This window comes from Gymnogyps californianus, chromosome 6 (genome assembly GCF_018139145.2).
Source record: "Gymnogyps californianus isolate 813 chromosome 6, ASM1813914v2, whole genome shotgun sequence".
Classification (NCBI taxonomy): domain Eukaryota; kingdom Metazoa; phylum Chordata; class Aves; order Accipitriformes; family Cathartidae; genus Gymnogyps; species Gymnogyps californianus.
In genome coordinates, this window is record NC_059476.1 from 35,783,786 (window position 1) to 35,801,189 (window position 17,404).

Genomic DNA, 17,404 nt, shown 5'->3' on the forward strand with positions numbered 1-17,404 from the left:
AATAGCATTGTATAACTTAATGCAAATTCAGTGAAAATAAGCTTGCTTACTAACGTCAGAATTCAATTTATCTGGAGATTCTAAAGAAAATATTCAGAATAAAAATTGGTAAGGAAATTAGTTAACCACTACTAAGGAGAAAAACAAAACAAAGCCCCCCCCCCCAACCAAATCCCTCAAAGCTCCTCTTCATAATACTTACAAAAACATGTGAGACATGCTCATCTATAAGTCTATGTCTCAATGACTCCTTCAAGACTAACCGATAGTTACAGATCAAGGTTGTGCATGTACATGTGCCTAGCTGAGGATTGTTGCAGTAACTATATGAATAAAAGTCAAGGGTACAATAATCATATTATGATTTTCTAAATACCACTGTGTAATCTGGTTTGATAGAACCTTAAGAAAAGAAATTGTTGAAAGGCAAGAAAAGAGTTTAACAGATTAGTGTATGTGATTTTCAGATTGAAAGAACTAGAAAAGAACAATCAGAATGTTAAAAAAGACTTTATTAGGATACAGTGAAGCATTTATGTTATTTATTGAGTTAATTGCTCTTTCCATGGACTATCTGTATTTCCATTTATGGTTAAACTGGATGTTGCCTGAGCTGAGTCATGTGAACCATCCTTTCCTGATTTTATAATAACATGTAACTTATATTTGAAGTTTTCCTTAGAACGTCTTGTGAAAGGGAGCTCTTGTACAGATTGTGCTGTTTACTTCTTGAATGTCCTTTTGGGATTGTCTGTTTTTATGGCTGGTAGAAAAAAAGTAAAAGAGAGAAATTGAAAGTTTATGATTGTTTCTCACAGATCTATTGCAAAAAGAATCTGAGGGTGTGGGGTAAGAGGAGGAAAGTTGGGAAGAATAATATGGTTTCCTATCCATAAGCTCAGCAAGTTTCCAGGCTTAAAATTACCTTAAAATGCTCTCCAAAAGGATTTGCAGTGGGGATGATTGGTCTTTTGGGGCTTGAGGATGACTTCGAAGTTAACTGTCTTTGTCACTGTAGATGTAGATCACAGAAAAGCTTGTCAAAGGTAAGTCACATATAACAATCCAGTGTAAGCCTGGGCAGAGAGAATATACAAGAAAATAAAACACCCACAGCAGAATATTAAGACTAATTGTAGTTTTTATTGGTTTACTATGATCAATGCTAACTTACAACTCCAAAGTAAAAATTTAAGGATGATGCTTGAAAGTATGTGACATTCACTCATGGATGGAATATTTCTGTAAGTAAAAATATGCAGCACATTCAAAATCGGTGAAAAGTATTCTGAAGTTTATAGGAAACATACTGGATAGCATAGAACAAATGAAGGTAGGGAATTACTATCTGTTTTAATGCTCATCCATGAGTAGGGAACATTTTTATAAGAGTCTTAAAGTGTCTTTCCCCTTTTCTGAGATGTACACAGATACTCAAAAGTATATGCTGATACACTATGTATTTGTAGCTTCATATGCCATGCTCAGCAAGACAGTTATGATCTCAGTGTTCATTTATGTAAAGACTAAATGCAATGTGAAGTATTACACTGTTCAGCCTTAGGCATCTTGCTGGATGCCTAAATCATCTGGATATCTGCAAAGCTAACCTGAGTCCAGAGCAGTGAAATCTCAGAGTACCCCTCCCGGTCACCTGGGGATGCTGGTCTCTTCAGAGAACAGCATAGTCCCGCTAAATGGCAATTCGGGAAAGCATGGGCAGATTTTTGGGTACTGCAGATGCAATTAAACTTTGCTGTCTTGTGAATGATGGGCTAGAGCCAGGCTGTGACTGCCACGGGTGGCACTGAATCAACAGTTAATCTGCCTGGTAAGAATTCTAGAATTCAATTCACTTCTTGTTTTTAGGAAGAATCTTAAAAATCTTAAGCCTACTTTGCATAGGTAGCTCCTGCGTTAATGAACCCTAATATTGTTATTAGGAATTGACATCTCAGTGATATTTAGAATAGGTTAAATTTACCCGTTTGTCTATTTCCAATGATTAAATGCTGTTGGTACAGAAATCTGAATTTATGAGATGAGATCTTAATGTTCTCAATATTCTTGCGAACTCATAACTTGAAGACCAAATTCTTAATTATATTTTAAATAAGTAAGAAGATTTTTCTGTGGAGTCTTTCAACACTAAGTACTGATGTTTTCCATTTCACTAGGTGCTTATGGAGATTTGAATAATACCATCTTTTACAGCAGGTAGGTAGGGGCAGTCCCTTCCTTCTTTTGATGATATCATCTTGCTCTCAGTGAGGCATAAGTGTTGCTTTAGCTTTCCTAAATTGTCTTAGAGTTGGAACTCTATCCTGAAGGTTTGACATGAAGAATTTTTTTGTCTATAAAAGGCTCTGAATTAGAGTATTTCTCTTGGACTGATGAAATAACTCACTTGTAAGAAGTAAGTAGGCATGTCTGAATCAATGAGGAAAGACAAATGTGTTCATTAGCTGCTAGTATTTTGATGAAACCTGAAAAGTAGAAGTACTGCAGATCTGAGCAAGGAGGGAGTTTCGTAGTCTTAAACAGTTCAATGGATCCTTAGGCCCAGGCGTTCCTTTTGGTATGTCATTTTTACAGTGAACTGCACCAAGGAGATATTCCAGTCGCAGATGTAATCAATATGTTTACAGACCTTTTTATTGGACAATCCAGTCTTTGACTGCTGGTGATGACTTCAATAATTGCAAGATTCAGTTGTCTCTGCCCATTTTCTGCCTGTCAGGTAAGCTGCATTCAACTTCAGAGAGGTTTCAGTTTTCCTTCATGTAGTTGTTCTTTATTGACATTGGTTCGATAATACAGATACATAAGATGTCAAAATAGGAACTTTACGTAGGAAAAAGGGAGAGGAAGAGATTAATTTCTTCTTACATTATAAAATAATTGGAACTTTATAGGGCAAGAGAAAGATAATTTTCTTCTCCTTCCAAACAGCACATAGACCTTTTGTTTTTTGGAAAGTAATAAAGATGATTCATGTAGTTGGTAAAAAATCTGGCACTCGGGGTGCAGGAAAAATAACACTAAATTGAGATTATAATATTTAGAGCACATTCCATTTCAGATCATACCTAAATTATAAAAAAGTGTTTCTAATATAATTAGAAATTTCAGAATATCTACTTTAAATTTTCTTTATTCAAATATTTATGTCTAAATAAAAGACTTTAAAATACAATAAGGCTCAAAACTGAGCTTTTTGTAAAGAAGTCATATTTCAAACCAAATCTTACTGTCTTTCATATCCCTCTTGGAACTAAATGGTTCCAGTTCTAGTCTCTCTTCATTTACCCTTTTCTAGACAACCTGTAGCTCCCCCCCAGCCTTCAGTTTATTCATATTTTTTTAAGGCAGTATTCCAGTAAAGGAATTCCCAGTGAAAAAGAACAAATGCTTTGCCTGTATAATAGCATAGGCTGCCCCCTTCTCAGTACTGTCCAGGTGAGTTTTACTTTTGAAAAAAGAACAGCCTTGCTCATTTATCACTAGCTTCCAAACCTGTTGAACACCTACACAACCAGTTGATCCATTGTTAATTTTTCTTTTGACTAATCTGATACTTGCTGTTTTGTAAAGTAAAATCAGAGATGCTAATGCTGCACATTTCTAACATTAAGCTTAATATCCGGGGATGGTGCTGAGAGGTTATCAGTCAAAAATTGACATTAAATTTTTCAGGTCAAACTTCTAGGTTTTCATTTAAACTTGCAACACCTGATTCAGTAGTAAATTAAATAGATTTTTTTTTTTTTTTTAAACTCAAAGTTAAGTATGTTCTGAAACACTTTGCTGATTTGAGACCTATAAGGCAAATAGATCCCTGATGTTATATCACTGGCTGTGTTGTTAACACTAATTCAAAGAAATTATCAAATCAGTAAAAGCTACTCTTCAGATATATGAATAATACTTCAAAATTCTAATTCAAACATCTTTCCCATATTTTAAGGACTTGCTAAAATAGTGCTTGCGGCATTGTTAAACATTGGGTGTAGTAAATTTCTGTCCTTTTATTCAGTCTCTGAGTAGGCAGGTCTGAGTGTAATACATAAAGAACAAGTGACTGGTAATTAGTACTTGTTGGTTGATCTTCACTAAGGCAGAAGAAAGATTCAGATTAGGACCGAAAACTATCCGCATGAACACAAAGCTCTCACTGCAAGACACTCTGTTGCTATCATTGGTACTGAGAGCCAGAATTCCTCAAGCCATGGTCACCCTTCAGCAAGAAACTGCGTTCCTAACCCTGTAGGGAGCCCTTCAGATGACGATAAAGGAGTAAATTATAGTAGTGGACTCAGAAGACTGCAGTTATGGTCACATATTTTAAATATTCAAATAGCTTGCAACTAAACATGCACTGTTCAGACCACTGGCTTTATTTCTGGCTGGATTTTGGAAATGAGATAGAAATTTGGAATTATTGGTTATCTACAGTTTGCATAAAATTTCTGTGTTGTCCTCATTTTCTCCATTTTAAAATTGCTTAATTTTAATTTTGATACTCTCTTTTCAAATATCAGTAAGCATGATTTTTAGGTAGACAGTTTAAGTTGACCAATTAATTTGTTGTGGGTAGTTATATCACAGCCCATAAATCTGCAGTTGCTTTTTGGCATTTTTCTGATTTTATTAAAACTACTATTTAAATTTAGGGAAAAAAATCAACATAGACTATTTTTCTTGGCTGGCCTGTTTTTACTAAAAATGCTTATTTTCCCTTTTGTAACAGTTTTCCCCTGGTCATAAGTGCTAGAAAATAGGTTTAATTATTAGAAATAGAAGTTTATATCACGCTTTCATAATTTGCCAGAAAATTATTGAAGGACTTCAGTTATTTTAAGATCATTTTGATTGCCATATACTTAAATTTTCAATGACACTTGTTAGATGTGACTGTCAATTTACTGTCTCCTTTCCCACAAGCAATAACAAAGATATGTTAAGAGCTCTTTTTACTTGTCAGATGAAAAGGCAAGAGTCTATTCTTTTCAGCACCAAAAAAACCATTTGAGGTTTTTTTCCCTACCACATATAAGGTATTTGTTTTTTTCCAGTCTTATGTAACTCTGATAAATCCAGAGAGACTTGGACCAAACTTTCAAATAACATTTTGCCACACAGGAAATGTCAATGCGGAGAGAGACAGATTCAGAACATTATAGTCATGTGAAAGCTGTGTGACATTAAGAGTCTCTTGGCACATTGTACCATTAAAAAAGAATGGAAAAGAGAGTTTGGCAGGAATAGGTTTCTTCTTATGTGTACAATAAAAAGTTTGAGGAAGGGGGAGCAAAACAGGTGATAAAGAGTGGAGAGAGAAGACTATTAGAGTAGAGGAGGATTAGGTAAAAAGAGAATATTACCGTGGACTAAGAGAAGAAAAAAGCATTTGTTTTTTATATGCTGAATTTATGCTGTATGACTCAATAGACTTTAGAATGTATGTAAATTTAAGTAACTGGTAGACAAAGGACATTTGTACAGGGGGGAAAAAGATACTTTACCCATCCCAGTTTAAAAACATGACAGTTTCCAGTTCCATGTAGCTCTCATTTAGTGTTTTGTTTAGGGTTTTTTTTCTAGAGTAAAGCTCTATTACAGTATAATATGTATGTATCAGTATGTATACGTATATATATGTGTATACATATAATATGTATGTATATGCTCTTTTGACATGTACGTACAGGGAAATTCATTGTTACTGTATCTAGAGTTGTGGTCAACATTAAGTTTCTTGTTGATACCGCATGGTTTTGATTTGAGGTTTTGTTGTTTTTTTCCTAAAGCAAATTGTGCCTGTTCAAGGCTTCTCCAGAGAACAGTTTTTCTGGGTGGCAGACAAACCTGTGGACATGGGCAAACAACAAGTGCCTGGTGCAGTTGTCTACCAAATCCAAAACATTTTTCGGGAGTGCAGGAAGGTAGAAGTGTCTTGGGCACCTTTAACTTTGGGATGTAGAACCGTTATCAGAAATGTAGCTAGGCCAGCTCTGCTCAAAATCTAGCCTGAAGTTTTCTCTCCTCTGTGTGTGAAGGCAGCTGAATATGTTTTTGTTCTCATAACCTGTGAGTCACCTAATGAAATACTCTTACCATTTCAGTTTCCGAGAGGTTGCAGGCCAGATAGGATCACAGCATAGTTCAGGTTGGGAGGGACCTCAGGAGGGCTGTAGTCCAACCTCCTGCTTAAAGCAGTCTGCTCTGGGGTCAAACCAGGTTGTGCAAGGCTTTATTCAGTCGCATCTTGGAACCCTCTAAGGATGGAGATAGCACAACCTCTCTGGGCAACCTGGTGCACTTCTGGGCTTTCCTCATGGAGGAAAAAAGGTCTTGTCAGCCTGTTCCTCCAGCCTATACAGACTCCTGCCCTCAAGTGTATTGACAGTTGCCCTCATTTTGGTGTTATCTGCAAATTTGAAAAGCGTGCATTTTGTCACCTCTTCCATGGCATTGATAAAGATGTTAAACAGGACAGGTCTCAGGATTGATCCCTGCTGTGCTTCACTTGTCACAGGCATCCAGATAGAGTGCAACCTATTTACCATCACCCTCTGAGCCTGATCATCCAGCCATTTTTTTTTCAATCCATCCTTCCAGACTGTAATGACCTAACAAGAACAATGTGGGAGATGGTGTTGAAAGCCTTGTCAAAGTCAATGATACTTATTGCTCTTTCCTCATCCACACGTGTGGTCATTTTATCATAGAAGGTAATCAGGTTGGCTAGGCATGATTTATCCTCAGTAAGTCTAGGCTGACTGTTCCCAATCACCTTATTCTCCTTTATGTGCCCAAAAATGTGTTCAAAGAGGACTCACTCCATGATTTTTCGAGTGACTTAGGTTGTCTGGCCTATAGTTCCCCACGTTGACCTTCTGACTTTTTTTGAAGGTGCTTTCTCCAGTCGTAGGGTATCTCTCCTGGTCTCCATGAATTTCTAACGGTGACAGAATGGCCTTTCAAGGACACACCCAGTTTTCTCAACACCCTCAGATGCAGCTTGTTGGATCCCAATGACTTGGAAGGATCAATCTGTCCCAAGTAATTTCTACCTTAATCCTCATATGCTACTGATAGTTCATCTTCTCTTTGAACTCTTTGACCAAGTACAGAGGCCTTTTTGGAGAAGACTAAGGCAAAGATGATGTTGAGTAGCTCAGCTTCATCTGTGTCTGCTGTCACTAAGGCACCCGCCTCATTCACCAGCAGGCCCGCATTTGCCTTGTTCAGCCTTTTGCCACTAATGGAGCAGTAGGACATGTGTGGCTCAGCTCAGCCTATGCATGAAAATTCCAGGGTTTTTTCTTCTAGCACATAGTCAGTGTCAAAGGCCGGTAGAGGCTGTACAGACCTTTGATCTCATCTAGTCTGCTCACATTAAGCAGTCGTGGCCTCCTATAAATGCCCAGACATTTGCATATGATGCTGGCTCTCACACAAAGAACTTGGTGTGCAAGAAGCACTGTCTGGTAATTGGAGCAGTGAGACTGAGGGCCCGAGCTTGTAAACTTAGCTTTGTTTGTTTGTTGGGTCCGTCCTGTCCCCCCCTTAGGTGACCAATGAGTAGCTTTGTGTGGTGTCAAAATAGGTTTTGGTCTTTTACCTTCCTCTCTAGCCTGAAGAGGGTTTAGTGCATCCTGAGAAATTTCTGTATCGTTTGGTTATTCCCTTTGCTATTCAGGTTGTGCATATGAACTCAGAAAAGCATAGATATTGTGCAGCCTGGTTTCTGGCCTGCCTCCCAAGGGGATGCCACTCAGTTTCTGATGAACAATCGACTTACTGCAAGTTTGAACATCTTTGATATGTGTACTGGATGGAGGTGAAGCACTGATATCTTATTAGAAATAGATTGGTGTAAATTAACCATTTTAGTTGGTTGAATCCAGATTTGTTAACTGTATCAGGTGAACTTTTAACGGTAAAGGTCAACAGTTTCCTGACTTAAGAAGTTATATTTTATCTTACATGTATCAAAACTTTAGCCATCAATATGAAGACTGGAAGACTTGAGAGCTTTACAAATATGAAAAATGATGTGACTCTAAGGGTATAATATTTGAAAATAATGAATTATAATTGTGTTCGTTAATAACAAACTGTAACCGAGTTAGTTTCTACGAACTGTGGGACCAGTTCAGCATCTATCTGTGTCTAGCAAAGATCTGTTGAATGTTAAGAGTGTGACTGAATGCTGTATGGGTCTGGACAGTGCTTGTCTTGCTTAACTGAAAGGCATTCCTCTTGCAAAACATGGGAGAACAGACTATTTGGCCCTGCAGCAGAAACAGTGCTGTAGCCCCAGGCATTTTTCTGTAGCAATACATGTGTTTACTGAAGCAATAATTTCATGAATGAGACAAAGAACAGCTCGGTAGGCTGGGGATAGTGAGGATGCTGTTGTGAGAGACAGTGTGGTCCTGTGACTGCCATTTCCATGAGATCCCCTTTGCCCTCGTACACCAGCGCACCCAGCCCGTGCCCTGAGGCAGGGCAAGCAGGAGCCTAAAGGCTTGTGGGCAGCAAAGGACACCTAAACTCTGTAACCCGTGTCTTGGGTGCACTCCTTGAAATAGCAAGCGTATCAGTTGCCTCTAGCCAAGGTTAGCCCTCTAATTCCGGTCTCTTTTTATTAAAGATGTTTTATATGACTCAGGAGGAGTAAAATAGTTGTTTTTTTTTCTCAGTAAAACAGATAACAAAAGCTTTTACTTCATTGTAAACTTTTCTTTTTCGTTTGGGCAAAAACCTAAAGCATCTATTATTTGCATGGATATATTATTTGCATAGTTAGTTTGATGTTTGGTTTTGAATTTTACTTTGTTTCCTGACACTGAATTATTTAGTTTAATAACATCAACAGTTTATCAGTGTAGTTTTGGAGGTTTTAATAGATTTATGCCAAGCATTGTGAAAGCAGAAGAAAAATTACATTCTTTATGCTAGTTACAGTTCTAATAAGGTTATTTCCATGTTTTAAAATGAATTCTGTATGTAATTAAAATAGTTGTTCCAGTTTCTTTTTCACCTTTTTGTCTCACTTTTTTTATAATTCAGTGCAATTATTTCCTTAAGACGCTGTAGGAAGTAACAATTACCTGTATGAAAAACTAGTATTTACAGCTGTAATTTCATGGCTTTTAGGAAAAAAAAAAAAGGAGGGGAAAAAAAACCCATGGCCTTTTATGTTTGAGGGGGACTAAAACTTAGTACAATGAGTTGGGAAAATTTCTTAGTCATTGCATTTTAAAATCTGCACTTAACATCTCTAGGAGAAATGACGACAGTGATATATTCTCTGCATCGGAAGACTGATTTCCCTTGGTTGTAAATGTGTCCCTAAACTGGTGTAGTACAGCACCCTGTTCTATCATGCAAGGACGTTGGTTTTGAGCTAAGCAAGGGGCATGAAGAAATTCTTGATGCATAAAATTCTGAAGTGAATTATGAGCTGCGTGATTGCAAAAGTTGAGTTAAATTATTAAACAACTATTCAAAGATAAGCCAGTTATACAAGCAGTCACTTACTTCATGTGTGAACCCGTCTTGCTAAAGTCCATCTCATGCATAATGAACATTTTTGAGGGAATAATCATAAAGCGAAATGAGTATCTCTAGGTATCTAAACATAATAAGAACATTGTGAAGTAACATTGCTTTGTGTAGGGAGAGGTTTTGCTATTTGGAATTCTTTGTTCTGTATTTGTGATTCTCATTTGAAATTGGCTTTCCTAAGAGTGAAAAATCTGTCCCTACTGTTTTTAGAGTATGCTTTATGTAAAGTTTTGGTTTGGATAATTGGAAATTTAAGAGTGTGTGAGTGTGTATAAGAAAGTCATGCATACTGACAGAAAGTAAGTAACCTATCTTATGCACTCATTTTTCGTAAACATATGTAATTTCAAATAAAACAGTGCAGGGTTAAGTGAAACTGATGAGAAATAGAAATTACATTCTACATAACATGAATTTAGTATAAATGAGTAAATAGAAGAAATGGGATAGGTCCTGCTAAATTCTAAGCATGCCAACAGCATAAAATATAGATTCTGCTCTGCAGTATCATTCCATTGTAGCTTATTTTTTCAGCCTCTGGTAACATCAAGCATAGAAATACCAATAATTATGGTGAATTTGTGAATCTTAGTGACTCAGCCATGGATTATTGAGGTTGCCCTTGGAGAAGGAGAAATCCATGAGGAGATGATTATGAGAATTTCTTACAGCTGAGATACCACCGTGTTGGTGAGAAGCAGTGCTGAATCCCAACAAACTCAATGCATCTTTTTCCTGTACCCAAGACATCAGTCAAACAAAACTATCGTTATTCTTTTTTTTTTTTTTTTTTAAGATGATCAAATATCCTGTAATACAGCAATTTCCCCACTGAAAGGGTTTTATACAAATGTTCGTGACCACTCTGCCTCCTAGAATGACATGAAGCATCCTGGTTCTGTTTTGTGATCTTTCTGTGATGAAGGAGATATTTTGTCAATATCTTAGATTCACAAAGCACATGCAGTTGCCAAAACAGTGATAAAATCAATGTGAAAGACATTACGTACCTTTCAGAGATACTGGTCATCTGCTTGGTTTTCTTCTGTTTTTCATTTAATTTCCAGAATTGAAATTTTTGTAAAGCAATTTCATACCAAGTAGAAGCATTTTAATAGGACTGCTGTCATACTTACCTGCCAGTGTGTCCTCTGGGTATTGATGAGTACTTTATTAGCCCTGGACATATATACTGTAGCATGTGAGACTTTAGAAGGGGGGGGGGGGGGGGGGGGGGGGCGGGGAGAAACAGTAAAGCCTAGCACAAAACACAATTATTGTGAAAAAAGCTGAAGAAAGATTAACGTGCATTCCAGGCCTATAAAAACAGATGACTTTTATATTCAAGATAGAACCACAAATTATTAAAAAAAAAAAAAAAAAAAAAGCTTTGTGCACCAAACTTAAAATGTTAAGTCTTTCCTCCAGACTGAAAGGACGATATATTCCTTCCTTTCCCTTTGAAATCAAAGTTACCCCTGATTCCCAGTCAGTGAAGTACGTGAGTGTATATGTATTTCTTAAGCATGTTTAAGTTAATCAAAACCACTTGCAGATGCTTAGAGCAACATACACGCTTTATTGCCTTTCTGAGACAGACCCAAGCATTTTAAAAATGATCATGCTATTACATTTGGTTTAAATATGCATGTTGATTTGAAAAACCTTTGGTTTTCCCAGATATTCTTGTGAATAAAATACTTACAAAAAAACATAACATAAAAGTTAGTAAATACTTAACAAAAAATGACTACCTGAATTTGTCCTTTTTTAGTTACAGTACTGTTTGATAGCATTTTAGTTTTACTTCTACAGCCTGATTTATTGCTATGGTAACAAATATCTGCAATAACTAATGTACGTGGTAGGAATAAAAGAATTATGAAGAAAACCTGCTTAGCTTAAATATCATGAATCAACTGGGATAGACTAGTTTAAGATGAAGCCTTAGCACTATCGTTGTACATCTGTTTTATATATATAGACTATGGCTATAATGTCTGTTGCATATGTATTCAGACTTATTTTTTGGTGCTGAGTGAGAAAGGTACTACACCCAGAGACTTTCCCTGTACTTTCAGAAAAATGGAATTCCTTGGTCATCTTTCCCCTGAATTCTCTATCTTCATGTGTCATTTTGCTTTCTTTTAAAGAATAGCCATGTCAGATTTCCTCTCTCCTGCACCTTTGTGCAAAGCTTTTTTTTTTTTTCTGGTGCTTGATGTAATTGATAGCATATATAGAATTTATGGTGTTGGATTCTGAAAAATATTCTCCAGTAGGTAAAGGGAAATTTCCACAACATTTACCTGGTGAGCTTCAGAGTGAGGATTATGACAAATATGAACTTTGAGCTTGTTAACACCCTTCCTTTCTTTGAAAAGGTGGGAGGTCAGTTAGGGATTTCAGAGACCTGCCATTACAGGGTATGACAATTCAGAGTCACTGGTGATGACAGGCTGTTCCCCTGCTGGCTTTCCCCTGTCAGAAGGGTTCTGCCTTACACAAGGGAAACAACTCATCTGGAGACCTGGTGTGTGCCAGTCATCATAACACTTCAGTTTGGTGGAAAATATATCCAAATTCCCAGGGCTAGTTAGCCTGCCCAAAGTGGCATGTACCTGAAGAGGATGTGCACATTTTTTTTGTTGGTTTATTTACCCGTGTGCTTTATGGCTCCTCAAAGTCACCTGAGAGCACTCTCAAAGATGAGAACAGATGCAATCCAGCAAAGCAAAGGGTTAGGTTATATATTAGGAAAAAGAAGAGTAAACCAAGTTCTGTTTAGCACGAAATTTCTCTTTAGTTACCTCCTCAGTTTTTCAGTGCACTTGAGAAACTGATGATTGTAGTCTTGCCTTTTCCTTCCAGTGTCTCTTCCCACCAGGCTCCTCTGAGTCATATTTTGTTCCTTAACTAATACCTTTCTTCTTCCTTAAGTATCCTCACTTCAAATCACAATGTTTTCAAGAGTACTTATACCATTTTGAGTCATGTTATAAAAATATGTTTGCACTTATCCATTGAAACATTTGTTCACAGTTTCTCCACTTCATAGTTCTGATAGATAAGAAATTATTAATATAGATAGCAGACTTGATATTTATAGTGTTTTTGCAAACCACCCTCTTTTGAATCTAGCATCTACTATTTCAAATGCTCATGTTGTCCTACAGGATGCTCTCTAGAGTGGACGGGTGTATCTTGAGATTTGAAACACATCTCCTTTGTGTGTGGTCTTTGTTCCGCATGCCAAATGGCTAAACTCTCAGCAGATATTTAAAAAAAACCCTGTAGTTCAGTTGAGATCAATGGAATTGCAGGTCTTGTTAGTTGTAGTTTTGGCCCAATGCATGTCTGTCTGGTTCAAAAACATTAAAGCCATTACTGCAAAAGATCTCTAGGGATCTAATGGATTTATATTACCAAAGTGGGGTTTTTCTCCAGTCTGAAGGAAGATAACGGAGTTTTGGAAGCCTTATTTAATACTATCAGTATAAACACAAACTTTCTTTTATCGTGTTCCAAATTCTTATAGTAACTCTTGCCTCTTTTTGATGGCCCCAAATAGCTTCAGTCCTGAGACTAAGATCCTTTTTGCGAGACACTCTGCAAGCCTATCAGAAAGACAGGCTCGGCCCCATGGAGATTCCAAAATTAGGGGCTACCCTATAGCTCACTTCATGCTAAATGTTGTTATTTGTGGCAACAAAATATTGTTTTAGTTGTGGATTTTATATGTTTCTAATCAATCTTCTTTGCCTTTTTGCTTTCCCTAAACATTTCTTGCCACTTTTGTTCCCTCAGGTTGTGTGTGAAAAACTGGCGTTGGCAGGGTTTTGTGATCCAGGACTTTAATTAGAGCCATAAACATCAGCTGCCATGTAGCTTTCTGAGCCCTTTTCACAGATTGTGCTGAGAAGGAAGATACCTGGCAAATTTGTCACTAGCACCTAACCTTCTGTCCTCATTTGTAAATGGCAACTATCTGTAATGCATATATATTTTTTAATATCTCTATTTTTATGTACACAAAACAAGTAAACAAGAAGGAAATGAAGGAAGTAAACAGTAGCATTCATGAAAAACACGAGTGGTAACCTTGGAGACAGAAAACCAAGGGTGCAGAGCTGTTAATTTATTTTCGAGCCAAAGTGCTATAACAGTCTATTCATACTTTCTGTATAATGTAGGCTTCTGCATTTCAGGAACAATAGAAACAGTAAGCGTACGTTTTACCTGTATAGTTTTAAATATGTCTGTAGGAGAGGAGAGACTACATGTGATTGTGAAAGATTGGCTAGGTTTCTGTGCTCATTGCACCTATCAGGTTGTGACTCAGGCTGTTGGGTTTTTTTTCCCTTTGTATGTGGATTTAACTTGAGGATGCAGACTGGTACCCCATAGTCAAAGGCATGGTTTCAGTTTTGAATACAAAAGAGGCCGTGTTGCTGTAGGGAAGAGAGATACATGCTATCCTGCTGCTTTCTAAAAAAAAGGAACTACTGCCAATCGTTTTTGCACGGTATTACAGATCTATATTTCTGATAGTATCCAGAAGTGAACAATTATGCTTTTTTATGCTTAGTTCATAATTAAATGCTAATTGCTTTTAGTTGCTTGTTGTGGTGCCTGGGATATTTAGAGCTAGAAGTAGTATTTCTGATATTTCCGTGATAAGAAAGGAGGTTTGGACTCTGTACTCCTCTACTAACTATAGCCAGTTGTGAGTTATTAATGACAGTAGTGTTATTGCTAATCTGTAATAAGGTGAATTAAAATTCTTGAAATCTGCAACAGAGCAAATACTGTACAATTCAAATGAGAAGGCATGTCTAAGTCTCTAATGTGTTGGTTATGGTATGGAAGCATGTCCTTGCTACTTCGGTCCCAGTTTTTTTCTTACTACATTCAACATATTTACATTTACCCTGACACTTTCAGTTTTTGATATGGAACAGATCTTTGTAAGTAGAATGCATGGACATTGCCAGGGGCAAAGAGAGAGATTTGATAGCTAGATTGGCAGATAAATTGTTTCTCAACGTTGCCTGTATATCTACTATCAGGGCTATTGAGGATATCTCGCAAGTATAAAGAACTGTGCCAAAACTGGCAGTCATTATTTAGTCTCACCAGGGCAAAACTGTCACTGAAGCTAATGGGAGTTTCACCTGATTATCAAGTCTGAGATTCAGTTCATAACTGAAAACATCACTCAAATGTCTCATACATCATATCTGCATGCCTGTAACCTCATCTGCTTACACCTGAGCAACTTCATGAGTTACTGTGTATTTGACTTAAGAATCTGAGCCTAAATTTCTATAAATCTTTCACCTGTTGAGAGGTGTACATATTTTTTCATTTCATAATGCTGTGTAATGATCACTGTTTTGTTAGAAACACATTGAGCATTAAAGCTGGACCTCAAGGTATTTCTGCTCTGAAGATGAACTCTCTTCTCGTGGTAATTTTAATGGTAAGACTAACTCTTCTAGTGCTGCCAGAACTAGTTGCACACCTTTCTAACTTGGCTTTGAGCCTACAGAAAACGCAGGGTCTTGCAGAGGGAAGAGGATCTTTCTTCATTTTTTTTCTCATTTTGATTTTCCATCTAATAATTTCTTTTTTCAGGAAATCTAGCTTCCTTGCTGACTTGAATCAGATGTCTTCTTTGTTCTCTTATGAGTTTCAATATATGAACAAAAATTACAAATGAAAAAAAGTTTCTTCATCTCCCCCAGAAAAATGAAAAGAACATGAAAAAAACCCAACAAATCAACTGTTTTCCTGATTTTCTTTTTCTGTGATTGTTATGGAAAACTTGCTAGGTTTGGGTTGTCCCTTTTCCATCCCACTTCACAATTCCTTGTAGCATTTTTCCTTTGTTGATCAGCTCCACCTTTATATAAACTAAAACTAATTGTGTTCTTTTTGGTTCATTTAATTCTAGTGCCATCTGGGATTGTAGCAATTCTGCTGTTTGTCCATCCTTGTAGACAGCAGTATATATTGCTTTTCAGATTTTCAGGCTATGATCTGATTTGCAAACACTTCAATGATTTTCTCTTTATGTACATGTTTGAGGATTACAAGGAAGACTGGAGTCAGGTTTTGAAGGGACTTTTTACCGTATAGAGAAGCACAACCTGGCAGTTTAATTTTAATTGATGGCCAAATGGGCTGGAAAGTAAACTACCCAAAAGCCTAGTGGAGGCAATGTTTTCCCTTTCTAAATGCTAACACATGAATGAAATTGAACTCACTGTAAAGAACTAGGCTTGTTTACAGTAGAAAATTCTGCTTTAAAAACAAACAAGCTTTCTTTTTCCCTGTTTTGTGGTGAATGTTCTTGGATAGAGAATCTGGAAATATACTCAAGTTGATGGAGAAAATTACCAAAATGCTGACGAGGGCTCTGACACTCCATCTTCTCTTCTGCATCTGTTTACAAGGATCTTTGAGGACAATGCACTTACCTCCAAGAGCTTTTCCATGTCATTCCTCTACACTGCATCTCCCTCTGTCAGCCTGGCACTTGAGAATAAGTCATGAAGTGGAATGTTTCATCTCTGCACATTTCTTTTTTAAATTGCTAGTCTTGAGTTTTAAAACTGGAAAATGTAAAAATTAAAGTATTGATGTTCCAAAAATATGCTTTAGTACATGCATATTTATACTTTTTTTTCTCATCTGTGAAAGATCATTATACCACTCTCCTGTAAGTGTGAGCTGACATCTCTGTAGAGCAGCAGTGGACCCCGGAGGTGAGGCATGGGGTCGAGTCTTAGAGGCTTTGGGTCTACTTGTACTTGCCTGCAGTGAGGTGACCAAGTCTCAGCCCACAGAGGTGATTTTCTAGGAATCCTTGTACTGCAGCTACCTCAATAACAATATCTGTCTTTTTAAAATGCATTGAGACCTGCAGTTAAATAATACTATCAGACCAGCTTCTCAGATATTTTAAGGTAATTCAGATTGGTTTGGGGTTTGTTTGGGGTGGTTGTTTTTATTTTTTATTTTATCTGCATTTTCTGCATCCTAATTTACACCATGATCTTGTGTCAGGCATATGGTAAAAATATTACAGGCACTGGGAGAAATCTTTTTCCAAAGGAGGTGGCCCTGGAAGGTTGTAAGGTTGTCTTGTGGCATTGATTCATAGAGACAGTTGGTTTGTCCCAGAAATTAACACTACACAATTCTTCCAGAAATTAAAGAGTTAAGTAATCATCTCAAAAGAGATGATGAAAAGGGGAGGATAAATGGTATAATGTGTATGGAAACTTTGCACCAGCATATAACCTTCAGGAAAAGACACAGGGAAAACGCTGTAGAAAGATTTCAACACACAAATGAGGCCAAGATCTGAATATGATGGAATCTGGGATAGGAAAAGAGAGAGTGGAATTCAGTTCAGCTATATTTAGTCATAATTATTCAAAGACTGATACAAAATGGACATCGTGGCTTGTTGGCAAGGCACGGATACTGCAACGATTTAGCCTTTCTGTTATTCATCATACAGAAAAACAAATAAATAGTTTCTTTCCTACTATGGAATGAGAGTGTCTCATAGGCTAGTCTGCTGGAGATGTTTGTGAGGCACAAGGGAAGAACAGAAAAATTATGGATGCAATTTATATTGTACTGTATTTTTAGCATTTTAGTATGTTTTCTCTGTGGTTATGAAAAAAAAAAATTTTTGAGGGACATCGGCAAAAAAAACCCCACCTAAAGAGAAAGCCAAGACCCATTTCCAGTTGTGATTGAGCTAACTTAACTAGCTAACATTCTTCAGCTTTTGTTGATGAAAACGTAC

At 37.0% G+C, this 17,404-nt stretch overlaps 1 long non-coding RNA gene across 8 annotated transcripts in view; it reads left to right on the plus strand.

The window, feature by feature from the left end:
• Positions 1–17,404, plus strand: part of LOC127018083 (uncharacterized) — a 284,395-nt gene that overhangs the window by 179,079 nt on the left and 87,912 nt on the right. For 4 of the 8 annotated variants that reach the window (XR_007766704.1, XR_007766705.1, XR_007766703.1 and 1 more), the window contains exons 4-5: positions 2,178–2,217; positions 2,596–2,740. The exons of 3 other annotated variants lie outside the window; for them this stretch is intronic. This is a non-coding gene — a long non-coding RNA (uncharacterized LOC127018083). The remainder of the gene's footprint in view (positions 1–2,177; positions 2,218–2,595; positions 2,741–17,404) is intronic. One more of the 8 variants, XR_007766706.1, reaches the window with a different exon arrangement.